This window comes from Bos mutus, chromosome 8 (genome assembly GCF_027580195.1).
Source record: "Bos mutus isolate GX-2022 chromosome 8, NWIPB_WYAK_1.1, whole genome shotgun sequence".
Lineage (NCBI taxonomy): Eukaryota > Metazoa > Chordata > Mammalia > Artiodactyla > Bovidae > Bos > Bos mutus.
The window spans coordinates 33047123-33071257 of NC_091624.1; the positions used below are offsets into that span (position 1 = coordinate 33047123).

General features: G+C 43.0%; 1 long non-coding RNA gene across 1 annotated transcript; it reads left to right on the top strand.

Annotated features, from left to right (window-relative positions):
- The first annotated feature begins 1667 nt into the window (after window positions 1-1667).
- Window positions 1668-12952, top strand: LOC138988964 (uncharacterized). Its single transcript, XR_011465231.1, has 3 exons — window positions 1668-1727; window positions 10290-10404; window positions 12613-12952. It is a non-coding gene; the product is annotated as an uncharacterized lncRNA (long non-coding RNA).
- The last annotated feature ends 11183 nt before the right edge of the window (window positions 12953-24135 follow it).

Genomic DNA, 24135 nt, shown 5'->3' on the forward strand with positions numbered 1-24135 from the left:
TCTAAAAACCTACAGGTAAAACTGAAAAATCCATCAGTTATTAATTAATTTTTCTCAGTCGGAAAGTGGGCACCAGAGACAGATGCAAAGAAACTAGCTTTGGTAGCATCTTAGAAGTCAGCTGAACAGAACTGCTCAGTTAAAGAAAGGGGTCTCTGCCTAGAATGAGGAGGTGGGAGGGAATTTGGAGAATCCACTCTAATCAAGGAAAAATGTTTTCTGAGCCCTTGAGCCGTGAAACGAGAAATTGTATCTGGCTGACGAAACCCACACTAGGTGGAGATGAAGATTGTTTTCCTTTTTGCAAATATGTGACTCTTCACTAGTCAGTTAATTCAGCTGTTTGGAACTTAGTATTTAACAAGGCTCAAGAATTCAAACCCCACATGGTACAGCCGAGTGATAAACATCACAATGAAAAAGCTTTCTTTCACAACCAAGGACTGATCTGCTATCCCCCAAACAGTCTCCTTCTAAAAGTAAGATCCTTCCTGTCAAAGTCTATGATTAATTTAGGGTAAACTGCTAAGCAGAATTGGTTAAGGGAAGCATTCCATATAACCTTGGGCAAATCACTTAACCTCTGTGAGTCTTAGCATCATCACTTGAAAATTGCCGTTTACAATACTGTTGACCATGCAGGGTTGTTGCAAAGATTAAAGGAGTTACTACATGGAAAACTCTTTAAAGAATAGAATGGTATAAAAGCTCAATAAATGTTACTTATAATTAATAGGATTATTTCCTTATAAAATGTTAATGATGGATTAGTAGAACTGTCTTCTTTCGTGAAGAGAAGAATCAAGAGACCTGACATTAGAAACTGAGGAAGAAATGGTTAAGAGCAAAGAACTAAAATGACAGTTAAGCAATTAGATTCAGTGGTTCAAAGTTAAAAATGTCCTCGAAGAAGCTTATGTAAGGGCACACTGTGAAAAGCAAAGGAAATGGGAAAAGAAGCCTTGCTGAAAGCTCCCTTGATCAATACTAAGGAGCTGAGCGGGATTTGGAATCTACATTTCTGATGTTTCAGCGTTTCTTGAGGCAAAGCAGGCAGAAAGAAGGCAGCCGTGCAGTTGGAATGCTTTCCCTGGAGGACAAGGATGACCTTGCAAGAAGAGGCATTTTGCTGTAACCCCAGCTAAAACAGTTTCGCTTTGTGTGATAACTGAGGTTGCAGGTGGAAGGATGCAATCCATAAACCTGAAGAAAAAAAGATCTGCCTAAAAACCTGAGTGTGCACCAAGCAGACTGACCCTTTCCTCACACCCCTTCCCAGGAGCTCTGTCTGCAGAGGTGCTTCGTGGGGCGGGGGGTGATGGTGTAGCAGCTGAATCAGTCCAGTGGGATCAGAAGCTAAGTAAACTTCCTCCGCAACAATAAAGACCTGCTAAACAAAGGATTATCCCCAAGTGGGGAAAAAAGGATGTCTTTGCTGTCACTCATCACTCCCTTCAGGGAACAACCTCGTGAAAGCCAGCCTCAGCCGCTTACAAATAGAGCAGCTTTCCCAAATCTGATTATGAGCCCTTTGGGCTTTGAAAATTATGGCAGCTTATGAAAAGTAACCACAGAGCCCTCTGTGGGCGTGGAGTAGGTCCCCGGGGGGGGGCATCCTGGGAAGGGAATAAATTCTAGCCGGGCCCTCCAGGTCTAGTTGCCAAAGAAAAATACAGAGCCTTCCATCAACACGGAGCCTTTTGCAGCCCTGGCTTAAAAAACAAACAGTAAGTTCTTTCTGTTGTTTTGTTTTGCTTTGTTTTACTCCTGCCCATATGTGTGGTTAATACAAAATAAGATCTCTCCTAAAATTACAAAGATTGCAAACACCATATAAAATAGTACAAACCAAAGACAATTTACATGCCTCTTTCATAATTTAAAGAAATTTGTGTGGGGTGTGTGTGTGTGTTTAATTCTCAAATTATCCAGAGAGCCAGAGGTTAAGGTAGGGCTGATGCTGATGGCTGCACTGTCCCTGCTCTGCTGTGACAGACCTTGCTAATCAATCATGGTACTGTTTCTACTAAACAAAACAGTTCAGGCATTCATCCATCCATCAGAAGTGGTGTGGAAGTAGAGACCAAGTTGGGAAGGTATCTAGGAATCTCTCAATGAACTCTGAACAAAAATATTTGTAAAAGGTAGTTAAAAGGAAGCACCACAGTGCTGAGAAAAGAATACTATATTAGAACAATCAATCTGCAGTGTACATCAGAATCCTCTGGTGGGGGTAGGGGGTGGGGGTTGGCAACATCTGCCTTGGATAATAACTTCACTACAACTAACAAAAGACACTAGGTTGGAATCACCAAGCCAAGCTGCCCCCAAATTCCTGCCTCACAGGAAATGTGAGATGATAAATGTTTGTCCTTTTAAGCCTCTAAATTTCAGGGTAATTTGTTATACAGCTACAGATAGCTATTACATAGATCAGTTAAACTAAGAGTGGCCCTTTGCAGCTAGGTAGCCTTTCCACCCTAGAGTATATGCAAGCATCTTAGATGATGCAGATGTATGTCAATTCAGTTCTACAGATCATCACATGTCAGGAATTATACAAGAGATGAATTAAAATAAAGTCCTTGTTTTCTATGTGCTCACAGTCATGAGACATGGAAAACTTCATTTCATCAGGGAAAAATTCTAAAGATTTACCAAACCTTTCTTGTAATATGACACTACATGTATAAATATGCACAGGTACATAAAACATGGAATATTTTCTGAGTATAAAGTGCTTAGGGAAATATCTGGTGATCACCAAGTAACAATCACCAAAACCCTACTAGCATCCATCTTTGTTAAAAAAAAATGCTCCTCAGTTTCACCCACAGTGGAATTTTAAATCACATTAACAATTTGAAGGCCACACAATGACTGGCTATGAGAATTCTTCCAATGTTGACCATGATCATCACTGGGTATTTGAATTACTGGTAAAAAGCTGGCTTAAAACTCAACATTCAAAAAACTAAGATCATGTCATCTGGTCCCATCACTTCATGTCAAATAGATGGAGAAACAGTGGACACAGTGACAGACTTTATTTTCTTGGGCTCCAAAATCACTGCTGCAGCTATGAAATTAAAAGACACTTGCTCCTTAGAAGAAAACCTATGACCAACCTAGACATCATATTAAAAAGCAGAGACATTACGTTGCCAACAAAGGCCCATCTAGTCAAAGCTATGGTTTTCCCAATAGTCATGTATGGATGTGAGAGTTGGATTATAAAGAAAGCTGAACACTGAAGAATTGATGCTTTTGAACTGTGATGTTGGAGAAGACTCTTGAGAGTCCCTTGGACTGAAAGGAGATCCAACCAGTCAAACCTAAATAAAATAAGTCCTAAATATTTATTGGAAGGACTGATGCTGACATGGAAGCTACAATACTTTGACCACCTGATGCAAAGGACTGACTCATTGGAAAGACCCTGATGGTGGAAAAGATTGAAGACAGGAGGAAATGGAGATGACAGAGGATGAGATGGTTGAATGACATCACCAACTCAATGGACTTGAGTTTGAGCAAGCTCTGGGAGTTGGTGATGGACAGGGAGGCCTGGCATTCTGCAGTCCATGGGGTCGCAAAGAGTCGGACACAACTGAGCAACTAAACTGAACTGAACTGAACTGAACTGAATCTTCATTGTGATTGCCTTTTTCAAATTTTCTGCAATAAATATATATTAATTTGGCAGGAAATAAAACAAAATAAATGCTAATTCTTTTAAAAGTTACCACACATTAACCAATTAACAAATATGTGTTGTTTCGTTGAACTTTTCAAAAACTGTTTCTACTGAGCCCTCAATTCATCAGCACAACATACTTAACTGTAGTCAATACGGCCCAAATCCTTCCCACAGATAAGAGAAACCCTGTGATTGGTTCACGTCCTAGAAGGAAAAATGTAAAAGCTTATTGCCTGATTGAAAAACGTCCTTTATTTTCAGGTCTTTCTAGGACTGATGTTTGTGCCTTGTTTCTAAGGGTCAGACCTGGAAAGAGAAGGTAGGTTTGCCGTGAAGCCTCAGACCTCTTGCAGCTCACCTGGTTCTGACTTCTCCCTGCATTGTAGAAGCGAGGTTCCAGGCAACCCAGAGAATCCAGTCTGCCCTGAGCCTAGTCTCCAGCTTTTATTTCCGGTCTTACTTTGGTTCTTGTATTCTGATTCCTAGTGTGATTAACAGCAAGGAACACTTTGAGTCTTCTCTTTAATCATCAGTTTTCTCTTGAGCCCATTTCTCCACCTGAATCTTCTGTCCTTCCCATTGCCAACCTCATCACTTGAAGCCTGTATTATTTCAGGAATGACTGAAGTGACTTAGCAGCAGCAACATTACTTTTGTCAAGGTCCCTACTCTCCTTCCTTCTAATCCACCCAGAAGAACATCCAGGACTGAAAACCCCATGCTCATCACGTTACTTATTCAGATCTCTCCCCTCTGTTCATGTTGCAACAACCTGAAGTCTGGATGCCAACATGACATACCACATCTCCAGGTTCTATCCCTTCTCTACAGGTATCTCTCAACATTTCTCCACAGCTCACTCACAATTCCATCCAACCCACACAAATTTAATGAGTACCTGTTATGCCCAGATACTATATTTAGTGAGGTGAATAGACATGGAAAGCTTGTAGACTAGTAGGGGAAATAGATAATTACATAGAGTGGACTAAGAGTTCTTATATGACCATCAAGTAGAACCATGGAGGAAAACCTAATTGAGACTGAAGACTAGGGTGGATGATCTAGGAAGGATTGCCAGAGGAGGTGGTGCTTGAGCTAGAATTAGATGTAAAGTGGAGGCAACAAAGCTAAACAAGTAGATGAAGGGCTTTCCAGGTAGAGGGAACAACACAGGCCAATGCTAGGGGCCTGAGGAACTATCAAATGTAGGAGGAATTTATGAGCTATTCCCTGTACCACTGAACTAGAACGAGGGGGTGGGGTGGGGGTGGGGGTAGCTCCCTCTGCCAGAGCAGAATGGTAATAACAGGCTGAGCCTGGGCTTTGAGGCATAACAGAGCTCAGATCACACATGAATCGACTTTACTTAGCCTCATTAGAACCTCAGTTTCCCCATACCTAAAGTTGGGTTAAAAATCCCAACAATGTAGTGTTACTTGAAGATTATAAAACAAAATGTACATATATCACCAAGTTGAGTGCTTGCCCCATTATGGAATTTTCAAAAATACATACTTCTCTTTCTATTCCTTAATAAAAACAACAGCAAACAATTATGTAGCATTTGCCCTGCACCCAGGCACTTTACTAGCATTTTTCTACTCATGGAATCTTAAACACAACCATGTGAGATGGTACTGTTTTCATATTCAGTTTAACAGCTGAGGAAACTAAAATACAGAGACATTGAGTAACATTTCAAGGTCACACAGCTGAGTGGCAGAGTTTGAACTGGACCCAGGCTGTCTGGCTTCAGAGTTTACACTATTAACCACTATACTATAGTATAGCCATTCAGACTACTAAGTTTGCCTAAGAAAATCCTGGCTGGTGCCTGGTTAAGAGCAATTAATAATAGGGCCCCCCCCTTTATTCTCCAAAGTGCCAAATTTTGGAAAGTCAATCAAATGATTACCTAACTGTGCTAGGAACATTCTCAAGTTCCTATTGTTTAGCCAAGATTTTCTCTAAGCTACACACTGTCGCTGACCCTCAGGCTTCAGGTAGTAACTGGGATCAGGTCCCTGCCTCTCCCACAGGGCTACAGGGAACCTTCTGATGGTAGGGTTTGGTGCTAATTCCTCTGAAGCTGAGGTCAGTGAAGGTGGGGATGCTGCAAGCTCTAAAGACGGATTCTCATCTCTGGGCTGAGTCTGATATCCCCTGGTAAGAGCCAGGTCGGGGCAGTGTGCCCTCCTTCTGCCGCTGAGAAGAATGCCCTCTGAGTAAACATCCTGCAAGTCCTTGCCATGAGTTCAGTTCACATAGCTGTACAGTGTGTAAGGAGACTATGGTGCCCTTTTCTGAATATCTTCAAATTAGATCCAGCCCCTCCCCTCCTGAAGCTCACAGAGCATAGAAACTAGTGAGACAGCAAGACACCAATCCTTACAGGAGTGAATGCATTTTTAAATTTGCAATATTAGGAAGACACAGACTGCTGGAAGAGTGGAAAGCAGGGTTATCTCACCCAGTATAGAGTGGGATCTTAGAAGACTGGTTATATTTGCCCCCAACTATTTTACAAGCAAGTTCCTGAAGGCACAACCTCATCATGTTTATCTCTGCCTCCCCTACAGCCCTAGCCCGCGGCATATAGTAGCACCTCAATAAATGTCAGCTGCAATAAAGGAGTTACCAGACCAATTCAATACAAGGTCTTACTCTCACTAGAGTTAATAAAAAGCTCTGATTACATGCTTCTAAAGACACATCCTGTAATGTTTGCTTTCCCTCATTTTCAAGGCAGAAGTCCTAGAGTTCCCAACATTTCAGAGAAGGCTCAAAGGAGAAAGTTTGTGTAGCTAGTTAGTGATCCAGCTTGGGATGGTTTATCTCAAAGCCAGGGGAGTTTTTGCTGCCTTTACTCTGTCAGCAGGGAACTGGCTCTGAAGATGTGGGAGATTACAGGAGCTTTCAAGACAAAGGAACATAAATCAAAAAGAATGAAAAGAAAACAAGATTCTTGATCCTCCTCCTGCTAATGTTCTTTTACAAGTATTTTGCAAGAGACTAGAGTGGGGGAAGGGTAAACAAAGTTGATAAAAGGGAATTAAGCCAGAAGGTAAATGACTAAAGGCAGAGTAGACCCGAAGTTTGCCCCCAACCCAGCAATACACACATTTTTACCTTTTTCTGACTTAACCTTTAACAATCCAAAATGATTAACCAACAATTGAAAAAGGGCATAAGCCATTTCCTCCCTCCCTTCCCCACATTATTGTTTGGTTCAGAAACTCTGAGCTGTTGATCTTTAATGAGGCACCGAATAAATCAAGATCAGAATACATTTTGGACAGAGAGATGTTCCACTCTGAAGGATCCAAAGTAGATCTGATCTGGATTTGAATACTGACTCTTCAACAAAGCTGCCCAAAAGCTAGGGAAGCCCCATGCCCTCTACAAATCAGAGAGCATGCCAGACCCTCTTACCAGAACCCAAGGTATAAAGAATCCCACTCCAGCGTTTCCTCTGGCTTCTGGGCTTCTCCAAGATGCCTTAGTAGGACTTCAGACAGGATGATTAATTCCCACCCCAGGGCCTTTCACAGTTAGGCTACTCTCAAATCTCCTTGGGATTAAAGTCACCAAACAAAATTTAGAACGTCTACTTAATTTTGAATTTCAGGTAAACAGCACATAGTTTTTTAGTATAAGTGTGACCAAATTAGCATATATTTGGGTGTCCTGTACTTTCATTTGCTAAATCTGGCAACCCTTCCAGTTATCAAACTCAACAGATCCTAAACTTGTAGGGTTGCCAGGTAAAAAAAAAATAGGGTGGCCAGTTAAATTTGGACTACAGATATTGAATCATTTTTCAGTGTTAAGTATGTCCCACACTGCATATTTGGGACATACATATAACAAAAAAGTGATTTGTGTCTATCTGAAATTCAAAGTTAATTGGGCATCCCATGTTTTTCATTTGCTACATCTGACAACCCTACTTAAATGTCTTGCTCCCTCCAATAATTTCATGGATGTAAAGTTCAGATGAAACTGAGGATGTTCATGGCTGGGAGGAGAAGCATGGAAATAGCAAGTGGTTGAAGAGTGTGTGGAGAGAGAGGCGGAGTGGGTCAGAGTCACATAGCTTTCCTTTAGTACCTAAGTTTTCAGTTAGGGCTTAGAGATATTCCTGTTATTCTTGTTTGTTTGTTTTTTTTCAATCCCTATATCTTAATTATTTCACCTTTTCTATTTCTTTATGCTTATGCTCTTTTCTCTTTTTGTCTTGCTCAAGCACACACGCACATACACACACAATCTCATTAGAGATAATCTTTTTAAAGAATCAAGTTTCTGTTCTAAAGATTTTGCCTATTTCATTAATTTATGTTTCATATTTTCTTTGGATTTACTTTGGATTTTTGTTTGGTTGCTTTTTTACTTTCTTGTGTTAAGATACTTTATACATGTATCTTGTCATTATCATTCAGATTTTTTAAAAAAACACATATATTTGAAAATAGGTATTTTACCCTATAAATATAAGAACTTTTTCTTTGGCTATCCGTTTTTCAAATCTGAGAACACTCTCATATGCTGGTGCTTTTACTATCTTGCTTCAGAATTTGGAAGTATGAGCATATTTGCTACAAAAGCAATTTCTCTTCTCTGTCCTCCTTGCACCAGTTTCTGGAGGTCCCTCTAGTGGTTTTGAGTTTACTCTGCTGAGTCAGAGGCTTCACCAATGTGGGACTTCGGTTTGAAGTCCTGCCAAGGTTATCAGTTCACCTGCACAATCCAACGTGGGCTTGAGGTTCTGGCGTATCACTGACACTCTGTGTCTACCTAGAAACTAAGGTCCCGTTGGCACTTCCAGTTAACAGGCCTGGGTTAACATTTTGTACAATATTCAATAAGAGCAAACCGAGTAGGAGCCTCTAGGTTGAGGGGGCAGGGCGAAGGGTAATGACAATACCATCCTTCTAGGATTTGTATGAGATGAAGAGTCTTGGCACAGAGCAAATGGTCAATAAATGTTAGATAAATAAATGATCAATAAAAAAGGATGAGCACTGAAGAACTGATGCTTGTGAACTGTGGTGCTGGAGGACTCTTGAGAATCCCTTGGACAGCAAGGAGATCAAACCAGTCAATCCTAAAGAAAATCAACCCTGAATATTCATTCATTGGAAGGACTGATGCTAAAGCTGAAGCTCCAATACTTTGGCCACTTCATGCAAAAAGCCGACTCATTGGAAAAGATCCTGATGCTGGGAAAGATTGAAGGCAGGAAGAGGAGAGGATGAGAGAGGATGAGATGGCTGGATGGCATCACCACCAACTCAATGGACATGAGTTTGAGCAACCTCCAGGGTATGGTGACGGACAGGGAGGCCTGGCGTGCTACAATCCATGGGGTTGCAAAAGTAGGACACAACTGAGCGACTGAATAACAACAACAAATGTTAGATATCATCATTGTTATTCTTATATTGTTATGATTAATAATAAAAAGATTAACAAGGCATTAAAATTGGCATACACATTAAAAAGAATTCATTTGAATCAGTTCTAATGAGGTGGATGAAACTGGAGCCTATTATACAGAGTGAAGTAAGCCAGAAGGAAAAACACCAATACAGTATACTAACGCATATATATGGAATTTAGAAAGATGGTAACAATAACCCTGCATACGAGACAGCAAAAGAGACACTGATGTATAGAACAATCTTATGGACTCTGTGGGAGAGGGAGAGGGTGGGAAGATTTGGGAGAATGGCACTGAAACATGTAAAATATCATGTATGAAACGAGATGCCAGTCCAGGTTCGATGCATGATACTGGATGCTTGGGGCTAGAGCACTGGGACAACCCAGAGGGATGGTATGGGGAGGGAGGAGGGAGGAGGGTTCAGGATGGGGAACACATGTATACCTGTGGCAGATTCATTTTGATATTTGGCAAAACTAATACAATTATGTAAAGTTTAAAAATAAAATAAAATTTTAAAAAAAATTGGCATACAGTCTATACCTAACAAATATCTCTTACTAGACTATTTCTGTGGAGAAGGCAATGGCACCCCACTCCAGTACTCTTGCCTGGAAAATCCCATGGATGGAGGAGCCTGGTAGGCTGCAGTCCATGGGGTCGCTAAGAGTTGGATACGACTGAACGACTTCACTTTCACTTTTCACTTTCATGCATTGGAGAAGGAAATGGCAACCCACTCCAGTGTTCCTGCCTGGAGAATCCCAGGGACAGGGGAGCTTGGTGGGCTGCCGTCTATGGGGTTGCACAGAGTCGGACACGACTGAAGTAACTTAGCAGCAGCAGACTATTTCTGATCATTTCAAATAACAAAGATGTTTCTATTAGACATGTTAGTTTATTCTCTGAGTTTGTGTATCTGCTATGTACAAGGCATCAGGCTAAAGCCCCATAGTGGCTGTGTATACCTTTTGTGAGGTTGCCCTGATAAATATGAAGACTGCACTGCATCACCACAGGACACTGTGTGTGCGTCTGTGTGTGTGTGTGTAGACAAGGGTGACATATCACATATCATCAGTAGGGGGATAATGTTGACAATTACAATGATATCCAAGTTATTGTTTTTGCTGGCTTTAGGCAGAAGAGATAAATTCCAAGAACATAAATATAAATCATAAATGAGGAGGGGCATCTCTTCTGAGAGAAAAGAGGAGCAGAAGGAGTGGTTAAAGGCCCCAAATGAGTCTTGATGGTAAGTGAATAAACATATCAAATGGCCTTGATTTACCAGAATAGGAGACAGGCACATCTCCTATATGTATCAACTAGAAGCTTATGGAAGATGCATTTAATTCAAAGCCAATTAAGAGCGTAGATGAGGAAACAGTGGCTGACTTTATTTTTCTGTAGATGGTGATTGCAGCCATGAAATTATAAGACGCTTACTCCTTGGAAGGAAAGTTATGACCAATCTAAACAGCGTATTAAAAAGCAGAGACATTACTTTGCCAACAAAGGTCCATCTAGTCAAGGCCATGGTTTTTCCAGTGGTCACGTATGGATGTGAGAGTTGGACTGTGAAGAAAGCTGAGCGCCGAAGAATTGATGTTTTTGAACTGTGGTGTTAGAGAAGACTCTTGAGAGTCCCTTGGACTGCAAGGAGATCCAACCAGTCCATCCTAAAGGAGATCAGTCCTGGGTGTTCATTGGAAGGACTGATGCTGAAGCTGAAACTCCAATACTTTGGCCACCTGATGTGAAGAGTTGACTCATTTGAAAAGCCCCTGATGCTGGGAAAGATTGAGGGTAGGAGGAGAAGGGGATGACAGAGGATGAGATGGTGGGATCGCATCACCAACTCAATGGACATGGGTTTGGGTGGACTCCGGGAGTTGGTGATGGACCAGGAGGCCTGGCGTGCTGCGATTCATGGGATGGCAGAGTTGGACATGACTGAACAATTGAACTGAACTGAACTAATATGAAATTGCTATCAGTTCCTGCATTCCTTGGCTTGTGGCCCATCATGGTTCCATCCTCTGCTGTCAGGGTCACTTCTCTCTCTCTGATCCTCCTGTCTGCCTCATTAGAACACTCATGATTACATTCAGCCATGCAGATAAGCCAATATAATTCCTCATCGCAAGATCACCAGTTTAATCACATCTGTGAATCAGTACATGAACAGTTTTAGGGACTATTGTTTAGCCTACCACAAATAAACAACTATTTTCAAGGGAAAATAAATAAATATGTTTTGGAGGCAATGGTGTAATGCTAAGTAATTATAAAAAGAAAGTGAATCTCCTTAATTCCTTGATGGCTTCCAAGTTCCTTGATAGGAAGACTGATCCCTGGGTTGTTAAATTTGGAACTCACAACTCCTTCCCCAGCCCCTATATGCCAATCTATCAGTATTTACCCCAGGTCTCCAATACTTATGCCATATTCCTCCACTATAGCATTTAATCACTCAACAAATATTCATTGAGCACCTAGTATCTAGAAGCAGTAATCTATTCATCCAGGATACATCAGTGAACAAAGCAATTAAAAGTTCTTACCCTGAAAGAGCCCTGGGATTTCTTTGGAAAGAATGATGCTAAAGCTGAAACTCCAGTACTTTGGCCACCTCATGCGAAGAGTTGACTCATTGGAAAAGACTCTGATGCTGGGAGGGATTGGGGTCAGGAAGAGAAGGGGATGACAGAGGATGAGATGGCTGGATGGCATCACCAACTCGGTGGGCGTGAATCTGAGTGAACTCCGGGAGTTGGTGATGGACAAGGAGGCCTGGTGTGCTGCGATTCATAGGGTAGCAAAGAGTTGGACATGACTGAGTGACTGAACTGAACTGAACTGAACTGAACCCTGAAAGAAACACCCTGCTAGAGGGGAAGGCATACAATAAAATAAAGAAGAAAATTATACAGAGCATTTGAAAGTGAATAAGTGCTATAAAGAAAAATAAAGCAGAGGAGAGGCGTGGGGTACCATATAATTTAGCTACAGTGCTAAATTAGGTGATAAGTTTTGGCTGAGAAGTTGGCACTTGAGCAAAGACCTGAAGGATGTGAGGGAGGGAGCCACACCCTTTCTTAGATTCCCTTAAGAAAAGAAACAGCAAATAATGCAAAAGCCCCTTGGAGGAGCAGCCTGGGCATTTGGAGCAGCTGGAGGCTAGCTGAGCTACAGGAGAATCAGCAGGGGGGTGGTCACAGGGGACAGTTCCTACCAGGAGGGCCAGGGAGAAGACAGCTTTGTCACATTGCGGTGTGCAGGACCAGGAGCTCCAGAGAGCAGGACACTGTCTCATTCTCTCTGGTGTCCTGGCACCTTGCACCAGGTGAGCATGAATTATTAGCACTTGAGAAACACAGCTGGAGGGAATAACCTCCACGTGGGGCATGGTTTTCTCTCTCCATCTTCACTGCACACTTCCCTTTCCTTTGGCATCCAGGACAGAGGCCCAGGACACCTGTCACTAGACTGTGAAGAAACCACCCCTGAAGCCAAGAAGTAGGAGTTGCAAAGGCCAGAATCCTGTGTGCTCAGCTTGCCGCCTCTGTCTCCAGCTCTGCCACTCGCCCAAGGTCCCTTCTTCAGTCTCGGGATCCCCAGGCAATGCCATCTCACCTGAGCTCAAAGCCCTGGTCTTCCATCACCTGTGGGAAGCCCAGGGTCACCCACAATCTGGAGAGAATGGGAGAACATCAGGTGGGGAAGGGAGGTGTAAGGAGTTGGGTGGGGTGGAGAGAACAAAATGAGAAGCAAATGAAGCTGGTCTGGGCATAGGGACAGGAGGGAAGAGGACATTAGGAGCTGTTTGTCCTGGTGCTGTGGAGTAATAAAGGGTTAAGTGATTTGCATTACTGTATTCGTGTGCAGCCTCCGAGGCCGGCTGGGGCTGCGCCTGGGTGGTCTGGTACAGTCTCAGGCAGCGACCTATTAGTGGTATTGCCACGTGATTTATGCAGCTGTCAAGCTGCCTTCACCAGGACAAGTGAACTGTGGGCACCGGCCGGTGGCCGTGCTCCTTCCAAGAGGAAAAGTAAATGGGGGCCAAAGAGAAAGGAAAACAGCTCAAGGTGCCTCCCCTCATCCTCCGGGGCCTCTAATGACGAGTCCCCTCTATAGAAAAACAACCAGCTGCCCACAGGAGACCAGCTCACAGAGCCCCACTGTCTGCGACGGCTGGCCGGGCGGGCTTGGCAGGGAGCCACCACTGATGATTCGGGAGAGCCCAGGCCAACAGACAGATCAATGGCCCCCACCCCGCCGGCCAGCATGGTTCGGACCCAGGACCCGCCATTTCAGGCTCAGGGGTGATGGTGACAATGAGAGGATATGGACTGTCATCTTGGGGCCAGGGAAGCATTGTCACCCTGACTTGCCATCCACAAGGTCCCCTGCTGCTCCGGTACCCCAGTGGGAGATGCACCTCCTCACTGCACAGCCCAGGCACTGAAGGGTGGGGGTTAGTGGGGCGAGATGCCTGGGCCACCAAGCATCCAGTTTGAAGTGTGACTCGTCTTTCACTCGTGCCCCTCCCGGACTGCTCTGCTGGTAACCACCAGACCCCAGAACCCATCATAAACACACACACACACACACACACACGCACCTACACACACCTGTACACACAGTCCTATACACCTATTGTCCACAGAGGCCGTGGCCCCAGAGGAGAGGGCTATCTCTCTCATTTAGTGTTTGATTGACAGTGAAGGAGCCCCAGACACGTGCAAAACTAAATTTACAGCCCTGGGAGTGTGTGTGTGTGTGTGTGTGTGTGTGTGTGTGTGCGAGCGCATGAGAGAGAGAGGTCACACAGCAGCAGGACTGCCCTTCTTAATACCATCAGGGGTTTTTCTTTAATGGGCCTCTTTTCTCTCTGCTGCCAACCAGCATGTGGGGCATTGTGTCTGTGGGGCAGCAGTGGAAGGCAGGTGTTCCGTGTTGGATCTGGTTTCCAGCCAGAGCGTTTGGGAGGTTGGGGCTGGGGGCGAGACCAGCTCCTGATCAGGACTGAAACAGAGGCAGCACTGCGTGCTTTCGGCCAGGGACCCAGGGACGAGGCGGCCACTGCTTCTTCACTCCTTTCTCCCATGAGTCCTCTGCCTGCCCTGGACTCCAGGGACCCCGGGCTCCACAGGGGTGAGGGAAGGGGCTGCAGAGGATATCACTTAGCTGGACTCACATAGACACAGGTGGCACCAGCAGCTGCATGTCCCCGGGTCCCTTGACTTGGCCATTTCACAGTCCTGTCAGCACACAGGCAGGAAGGGACAATGGCATTTTTAACAGGCTTCCTGTTTGTTCAGTTAGGAAGCTGCTAATGTCTCACTTTGAAATGAGGTCTGGGGGTAAATGTGCCAATTCGCCCTCCAAGCCCCTGACCGCCTGGTCCCTACCCATTCAGCCGGAAGTTTAAAAGGTTGACAGTTTCGTTCAGGGCATGGCAGTGCTTGTATTCCCCACTGCCAGGGGCCTCTTGAGGACCCTCATGCCCGTCTGTTTTCCAGGGTGCCATTCTTCTGCGTTGGTCTGGGTATAAAGGGAGCAGCTGCACTGGAAGCTGGCTGGAGCAGGCTTGGCCAACATTCCTCACGTAATTCCTGTCTTGGCGCTCGCCCCTCGCCCCCACGTCCGGTAACAACAGACAGTTTTGTGGTTTCTTGAGCTGCCTTCCAATTTCAAGTCTAAAACATGGAGCTTCTGGGCCATCCCCCAAAGAGATCACCTGCCTCGTGGGAACCCCTCACCATACCCCACACCTCGTAGGGCTCACAGGACACAAGGACTCCTTTGGGGCTTCATTTTCTGGACAGCTTGCCAGAGACCCAGGACAGAGAATGTCACAAAGCGTGTGGAAAGCATCCTTTCCCTTTTCCATTGCGCTTGAGAAAAAAGAAGGCTGGTGACAGAAGCCTAAACTGTTATTGTTTCTCAAGTGCCTTTCCAACAGACTCTGTGGGGAGGTCATGCCGGAAAGTAACAGGGGATGGGGCCCATAGTGATGTTTCTCTGCTAATACTTCACCTGTAGGGTCTTCAGTAATAAACTTAATAAAAAGACTGCCTTCTTTCCATAAAGTTGAGAGAAGGTAAAATTTTACAGTAGAGTCAGGATTTCTTCTGTGGAAGCCATGAAGTCAGTTTGCCATCTCCTCTGTTCCTACACAGGCCTGCCACGTCCCATCAAGTTCACTGCAAGGACTTCCTAAAAAGCCACCCCTTCCTGCTTCTATCATGATCACCTTCCCAAATCTGAACCAGATGGCACTTCTTCCTCCTGTACTATCTTCCCCAGCACTCCCTGTGCTACATCCCAAAGTCAAGGGTGGTATTCCAGGCCTTCAACAAGATGGATCCATCCAGTCTCTTTTTCTATCTCCTCCTTGTAGAAGATTCAGATAGTATGAACCTGGGTCTACAGAGAAGCAAACACCACAGTGGGATTACCATTGCACAGATTTAATGAAGGCTAACACCTGTGGAGGGGGGAGTGGGGAGGGAACTGGACAAGGCTTGAAGAACCCTCAAGCTGTCATGGCAATTTGACCCCCAGTGAAGGAGAGAGGGAGGAGATGCTGGGTAGAATCATCAAGGTCTGCCAAAGACCCTGAGAAAGTTGCAACAAGGCCACTGGGAAGAGATGTCAGAGCACATCCAGGGAGAGTCAGCCAACAAAGGAGTTCCATCACTCTTAGGAATGGGCCAGTCTTAATGTCTCTGCTTGACTCGACCACTGGCTGGGTGCAGCCCCTAGGGATGCACATGGTCTTGATGAGATCCCAGGTGGACTGGTTTGCAGATTTCAGAGGGTATTAGCTGGGGCCCTTGGTCAATTACACTCACTGGACTTGGATGTCTGCAAGGGACATTCCCATAAGCATTCTCATAGCTGCCACAAGACAGAAGTCAGCCAAAGAGGTGACCTTCAGTTTCCACAGCATAATCTTTAATTCCACATATACATACATTTCCTTGTGCCTTCCTCCTTGACTGCCAAGTTTTTCTTCCATCCCACCTTCAAATGAAACCCTACTCATTCTTCAAGGATTTACTCTAATGCCACCATCTTCACAAAATTTTTCCCCCCCACATGATGAAACTTTGCCTACCCCTCTATTATAGCATCTCCTTGAATTAGAACTACTTGTTTGCAAATCTATCTCCTCTCTGGCCTTGAGGGAAGAGACTGTTTCATTTCTCTTCAAAAGAAGTAGTCACATGTCACATCCATTCATTTATTCATTCAACAAAATGTATTAGTTGTTTATTATTGTGTACCAGGCACAACGCTAGGCCCTGTTGCTCTGGCAATGTACCAGACATGAAAGGAGCATGCTTTCAGTCTTGGTGAGGAAACTAGAAGGATGATAATGTGTTGAGAGTCAGAACAGTAAGCAATAGTTGATACTAAACCTCCCAAAAGAGAAAGAGGACGTTCAGAGATGACTAGATACTGGTTTTTAAAATTATACAGCAACAATTTATGAGATCTTGGTAGGCTAACGTTGAGGAGTTGAAGCTGAGACTCCTACAAAAGTTGGAATTCTCAAAGGGCTTCAACCCAATGAAAGGACAAATGAACGTCAATGTCCCAGTGTGCCCAGCAGAATGACCAGTAAGCTTATATCTTCAATGGTTCTGATGGGCCAAAAGTCCTCTGCACCTGGGTCTTGCACCAGTTTAAAACTTTTAATTTTTTTTTTAAATTTTATTTTATTTTTTAACTTTACAATATTGTATTGGTTTTGCCATATATCAACATGAATCCACCACAGGTATACACGTTCCCCATCCTGATCCCTCCTCCCATCCTGTACCATCCCTCTGGATAGTCCCAGTGCACCAGCCCCAAGCATCCAGTATCGTGCATCGAACCTGGACTGGCGACTCGTTTCATATATGATATTATACATGTTTCAATGCCATTCTCCCAAATCATCCCACCCTCTCCCTCTCCCACAGAGTCCAAAAGACTGTTCATCAGTGTCTCTTTTGCTGTCTCATATACAGGGTTATTGTTAACCATTTTTCTAAATTCCATATATATGCGTTAGTATACTGTATTGGTGTTTTTCTTTCTGGCTTACTTCACTCTGTATAATAGGCTCCAGTTTAATCCACCTCATTGAAAAAAACTGATTCAAATGTATTCTTTTTAATGGCTGAGTAATACTCCATTGTGTATATGTACCACAGCTTTATTATCCACTCATCTGCTGATGGACATCTAGGTTGCTTCCATGTCCTGGCTATTATAAACAATGCTGTGATGAACATTGGGGTACATGTGTCATTAGCTATGAAACCCCAAGTGAAAGTAAAGAAATTAACAAATAAGCTTAAAAGAAAAGTTCTTCTGAAAGTAATTTTTCACCAAGAACTACAAAATACTTGAGCAAACAATCCATCATGAGTGAAAGTCATCAGATACAATAGATGATTAATCCATCAAAGACCTCAGAGAAAAGACAATGTAATATAAGCAATAAAGTAAGTATATTTAAAGGATAAAAAATTAGAAATATATGAAGGGGTTAGACTTTATGAAAAATGAACAGGCAGATTTGAAAAAAAACCAAATGAAACTTCTACAAATGGAAAATATTTTCATTAAAATTTTAAATTGAATGGGCAGATCAAATAGTATATTACCCAAGACAGATTTGAAAAAATTATTGCATATAGCATAGAGAAAAATGATAGAAAATATGAAACAAACAAAAAAAATATGAAACAGAGGTTAAGAAACATAGATAATGGGATGGTCCAATGTATGTCTAGTTGAAGTAGAGGCAATATTCAAAGAAATAATAATCTGAAACTTTTCTCAAGTAGATGAAAGACATAAATCTTCATATTTAACAAATATGAATCCTAAGCAGAATAAATAAATATGAAACTACACTTAGAACAGCATATTGAAACTGCAAAACACAAATGTCAAAGAGAAATTCTTTAAAACAACCAGAGAAAAAAGAGAGATCTCTTAATTAATATAACTCAATAGCTATAATAGAGGCCAGAGATACTGAAATATTGTGAAAATCCTGTAAAATGTTCAACCTAAAATTCTTTCAGTTCAGTCATTCAGTCATGTCCGAATCTTTGCAACCCCATGAACCGCAGCATGCCAGGCCTCCCTGTCCATCACCAACTCCCGGAGTCCACCCAAACCCATGTCCATTGAGTTGGTGATGCAATCCAGCCATCTCATCCTCTGTCGTCCCCTTCTCCTCCTGCCCTCAATCCTTCCCAGCATCAGGGGCTTTTCAAATGAGTCAGCTCTTCGCATCAGGTGGCAAAAGTATTGGAGTTTCAGCTTCAGCATCAGTCCTTCCAATGAACACCCAGGACTGATCTTCTTTAGAATGGACTGGTTGGATCTCCTTGCATTCCAAGGGACTCTCAAGAATCTTCTCCAACACCACAGTTCAAAAGCATCAATTCTTCGGCGCTCAGCTCTCTTTATAGTCCAACTCTCACATCCATACATGACCACAGGAAAAACCATGGCCTTGACTAGACGGACCTTTGTTGACAAAATAATGTCTCTGCTTTTTAATACACTGTCTAGATTGGTCATAACTTTCCTTCCAAGGAGTAAGCATCTTTTAATTTCATGGCTGCAATCACCATCTGCAGTGATTTTGGAACCCAGAAAAATAAAGTCAGCCACTGTTTCCACTGTTTCCCCATCCATTTGCCATGAAGTGATGGGACCAGATGCCATGATCTTAGTTTTCTGAATGTTGAACTTTAAGCCAACAGTTTCACTCTCCTCTTTCACTTGCACCAAGAGGCTTTTTAGTTCTTCTTCACTTTCTGCCATAATGGTGGTGTCATCTGCATATCTGAGGTTATTGATATTTCTTCCGGCAGTCTTGATTCCAGCTTGTGCTTCCTCCAGCCCAGTGTTTCTCATGATGTACTCTGCATAGAAGTTAAATAAGCAGGGTGACAATATACAGCCTTGACGTACTCCTTTTCCTATTTGGAACCAGTCTGTGGTTCCATGTCCAGTTCTAACTGTTGCTTCCTGACCTGCATACAGGTTTCTCAAGAGACAGGTCAGGTGGTCTGATATTCCCATCTCTTTCAGAATTTTCCACAGTTTATTGCGATCCACACAATCAAAGGCTTTGGCATAGTGAAAAAGCAGAAATAGATGTCTTTCTGGAACTCTCTTGATTTTTCCATGATCCAGCAGATGTTGGCAATTTGATCTCTGGTTCCTCTGACTTTTCTAAAACTAGCTTGAACATCTGGAAGTTCATGGTTCCCGTATTGCTGAAGCCTGGCTTGGAGAATTTTGAGCATAACTTTACTAGCATGTGAGATGAGTGCAATTGTGCAGTAGTTTGAGCATTCTTTGGCATTGCCTTTCTTTGGGATTGGAATGGAAACTGACCTTTTCCAGTCCTGTGGCCACTGCTGAGTTTTCCAAATTTGCTGGCATATTGAGTGCAGCACTCTTTACTCTGATAAAATTTTATACTTTGTTGTACAAGCAAGAAAGCATAACTTAAATACATTTCTAGCAAATAAATACTGACATAATTTATAGTTCACAGATCCTCACTGGAAAAGACTTGAAAGTATATATCTCAACATGAAGGAAAATTAAGCCAAAGAAGAATATAGAGAGGTAAAGACACAAGAGGTGAAGATCACTTAATAGTTGTTTAAAGTTTGTTGTTGTTAGTTGCTAAGCCATGTCTGATTCTTATGCAACCCCGTGGAATGTAGCCCGCCAGGCTCCCCTGTCTATGAGATTTCTCAGGCAAAAATGCTGGAATGGGTTGCCATTTCCTTCTCCAAGGGATCTTCCCGACTCAGGAATTGAACCCGCATCTCCTGCATTATAGGCAGATTTTTTTTTTTACCACTGAACCACTTGGAAAGCCCATTTAAAATCTAGGTAAATCTAAATTGAAATTGGCTGTAAAGTTAATGACAATAATTATGAATAATTTTAGCTAGTTTAACCCCAAATGAATTTAAAGTACTTGATAAAAATCACATGTGAACTATGGGAGCCTGTCAAGAAAAAAATCTTCAAAGCCCAAAGGCCCCACCCCATTGACACAATTCAGGACTCTCTGTGGGTCCCATCCCAGCTCTGGAACTCATGGTGGCAATGACTGAGGATTCAAGTACAGCTGTGTTGCAGCTCAGCTTCTCCTTCTGCCCAGTCCTGCTTTCCTCGCTTCCATACAGGTATGACTCCTGAGAACATATACTGATAAATATTCTGACTCCAATTCTCCATCTCAGTATCGGTTTTCACGGAACCCAACCTAAGACAATGAACGAACATGTCTGGAAAGCCACTTGTACCCACTACCACCAATAATCTGCAATGCTTCACAGTGTGTTTGAAAATAACATCTCTGAGATATCCTCCTATAAATACTTTAAACTTGTCTGACCCAAATTTGTTTGCCCAGAGAATCTTCTTTTACTGCACACTAACTTGGAACATATTTTGGAGGTAGTGGTTCAAAGAGCAGATCGGTTTATAAGCTATGGATCAATCTGCATCTATAAGCTGGGTTTTGTTTTTAGTTTTGGCAAACATAAATCAAGAAACTAAGAAACTGGTCTGCGCACGTGATCACCACGACTCCCTGCAGGATAGCAGGACACCCTTAGGTATTGGAAAGAGACTGGAAGACAGTTAAATCCAACTCTGTATATCCTGGCTGTGAGACTTCTGTGTGTGCTGTGCTTAGTCGCTCTGTCACGTCCAGCTCTTTGCAACCCCATGCACTGTAGCCCGCCAGCCTCCTCTTTCCACGGGGATTCTCCAGATAAGAATACTGGAGTGGGTTGCCATGCCCTCCTCCAGGGGATCTTCCCAACCCAGGGATCAAACCCAGGTCTCCCGCATTGCAGGCAGATTCTTTACCATGTGAACCACCAGGGAAGCCTGGCTTTTGTCTAATGAGTCCCTTTTATCTACCTTATAGAATTATGATAAGAAAAATAGATAAGCAAAGGAAAAGTAGAAAGGTATATACTGATAGAGATTGTATTTACAGACTTAGAGATAATGTAAGTAAAGTAATCACTGGGCTTCCCTGGTGGCTCAGATGGTAAAGAATCTGCCTGCAATGAGGGAGACCTGAGTTCGATCCCTGGGTTGGGAAGATACCCTGGAGGAGGGCATGGCAACCCACTCCAGTATTCTTGCCTGAAGAATCCCAATGGACAGAGGAGTCTGGCAGGCCACAGTCCATGAGGTTGCAAAGAGTCAGACATGACTGAGTGACTAAGTACACAACACAAAGTAATCAATACATATTATAATTTTGAACTTTCATTGCAACTCTTTACCATCTTTGTCATTTGCTTTTTTTACTCTATTCTTTCTTTTCCTAAGTGACTAAGTTAGATACAATGAAAATAACATAGAAAATTGACAAGATGATAAAGGAAGAAAAAAACTGGAGCTGGAGTTCCCTGGAAATTTCACTGTCACCGTGATCATTGTGCATAGAAAGGCTATGAGCCATTGATTCATTTGGATTCAGCAAGGAGATGCTAGAGTATGGGTCCTCAATGTATGTTTTCATGGTTATACTCTTAAAACTGAATAAATATATGTTGACAGTTTGGGGGACCCGGGGTTTGTTGCAAACTGATTCTTTTGTCACATTGACACAGTGAATGATTAAATGACTGAGTGAATGGCACACAGCATCAGTAAAAAGCCTGCAGAGAGCAAACATTCAAGAGATCCTGGCCCTGGTGTCCAAACTGGGAAAAATAACCCCCTCCAAGCAACTGGTTATTCTGCTTTACTTTTGGCACCAGACAGGAACTAAGGAGTTCTAATGATCATTCCTCTTCATTCTTGTTAATTACTTTGTGGCATCATTTTGCCATTTCTAAAAAAGTCCAGTATTTCCAGCCATGCCCAGAGTTGATTGGGGAGTTCATCACACATGAAAATATAAAGAAACACAGAGGCACCTCTATGTAGAATTAGCCTTGGATTCTCCCATTCTCTTACATCTTTTTTTCCCCACTATAAGTTATTAGGTGATTTCAACCCTCACTAGACTCTTTGCCAAAAGTAGGAAGAATTATGTGTATGGTGAAGCCCACAGTGGCCAGTGTTGGCTTTGCACAGTTCTCTGGAAGCAACTGTACTAACCTCACTCCTCCCCCAGGTGCCCTGTCAGGAGCTGGGGACAATCACTCACCCAACACTGAGTGCAGCATCTGCTCTTTTGATTCTCTCTGGGATCACCTATGGAGCGATGTGGAATCTCTCTAGTCTAAGATCAAGGAACTTAAAGATCTCAGGAGACCAGAATCAAGAGGACATGGATAATCCAGATCCAAGAAATGGAGCTCAAAACTCACTCTCTCCCATAAGCTGAATTTCCTAATTAAACCGAATGAAGCCTCATAAAAGAGTTTCCCTCAATGACACAAAAGTAGCATCACCATAACACATACATAAATCTGGCAAGCTCTCCCTTTTCAGTCATGTCATATGATATAATGGGAATATATTTTTTTAAACCAGCTCATGTCTCTCCAATATATTTACAGTCTGAGCCACTGAACCCAGTGGTATATGCAGTAATGAAATATTTAAGAGGAAGAAACTGAAAAAGAAGACTTCTCCCATCCCTTGGGTATTTCCCTCTGAAAAGCCTGTTTCCATCCATGTCTAGAATGCCTCTCTTCCCTGGAGCCACCTCCTGTGTACAACCTTGTGATGAGGACCCAGACAGAGCCTAGACTTGGAAGTAATTTAACAGTTTAAACTATATTTGAAATGGTTTCCTGGTTGCCAGACCCTGGTTTTGATCCCTTTTCTCCTAATTATGCCAATCTCCAAGTCCAAAAGGCATACAAATGACTCCAGAAATCCTTTATAGGTATTCAACAAAGGACTTTTGTTTATTTGTTTATTTTCATAATAATGATCTCACATTATCCCCTCAACATTTGGATCTGCCCGGGAGGACTTCATATTTCACTATGCAACATTCTTTCCTACTTTACTGTACTTACCGATTTTTTTCTTGCCCAATTTTAAAAGGTGAGTTTTGCAAAAAGTGAGCTATAGAACTTATATCTTCGGAGTTCAGTGTGACTTTAACCATTAAATGTAAGTAATAGTGTACTGAAGCGCATACAATCTAAAAGGAGAAAAGACTGATATAGCTGGAAGCATCTTTCTCCAATCTCCCCTCCCTTTCTGCTCAGCAGACACTATTTTTGTCTGTGTTGACTTTCCAAACCATAAGCTTCCAAAAGGAAGACTTCTCAGCCTTCTGGAGCTTGAATTCTATCCGTGTCATACACCTTCTTGCAACTCGAGCTGTGAACTTTCCTTGCGTCTAAGCATTGCTCTGGGCCAGTCCCCTGTTTGGCCCTCTGGCTTTGTAGCTCCCACAGAGAGAGTTGGGCAAGTGCCTCAGGCCTTGGCAGGGACACCTGTCTGATTTCCTTCTCCCACCCAGCATCTTGATCACAGTCCCTGCACGGAACTCTACCTTTCAGAAGATTCTCCATGCCAATGGGATTAACAACTTCCTAACTCTAAGTGGGGCAAGAAGGATGTTTCCCAGTTAGGGAAAAGGCATGGGTTTTGAAGTTGGATAACCTGGATTAATACTGTTCATACTGTTCATGGGGTTCTCAAGGCAAGAATACTGAAGTGGTTTGCCATTCCCTTCTCCAGTGGACCACATTCTGTCAGATCTCTCCACCAAGACCCGCCCATCGTGGGTTGCCCCACGGGCATGGCTTAGTTTCATTGAGTTAGACAAGGCTGTGGTCCTAGTATGATTAGATTGACTAGTTTTCTGTGAGTATGGTTTCAGTGTGTCTGCCCTCTGATGCCCTCTTGCAACACCTACCATCTTACTTGGGTTTCTCTTACCTTGGGCATGGGGTATCTCGTCACAGCTGCTCCAGCAAAGTGCAGCCACTGCTCCTTACCT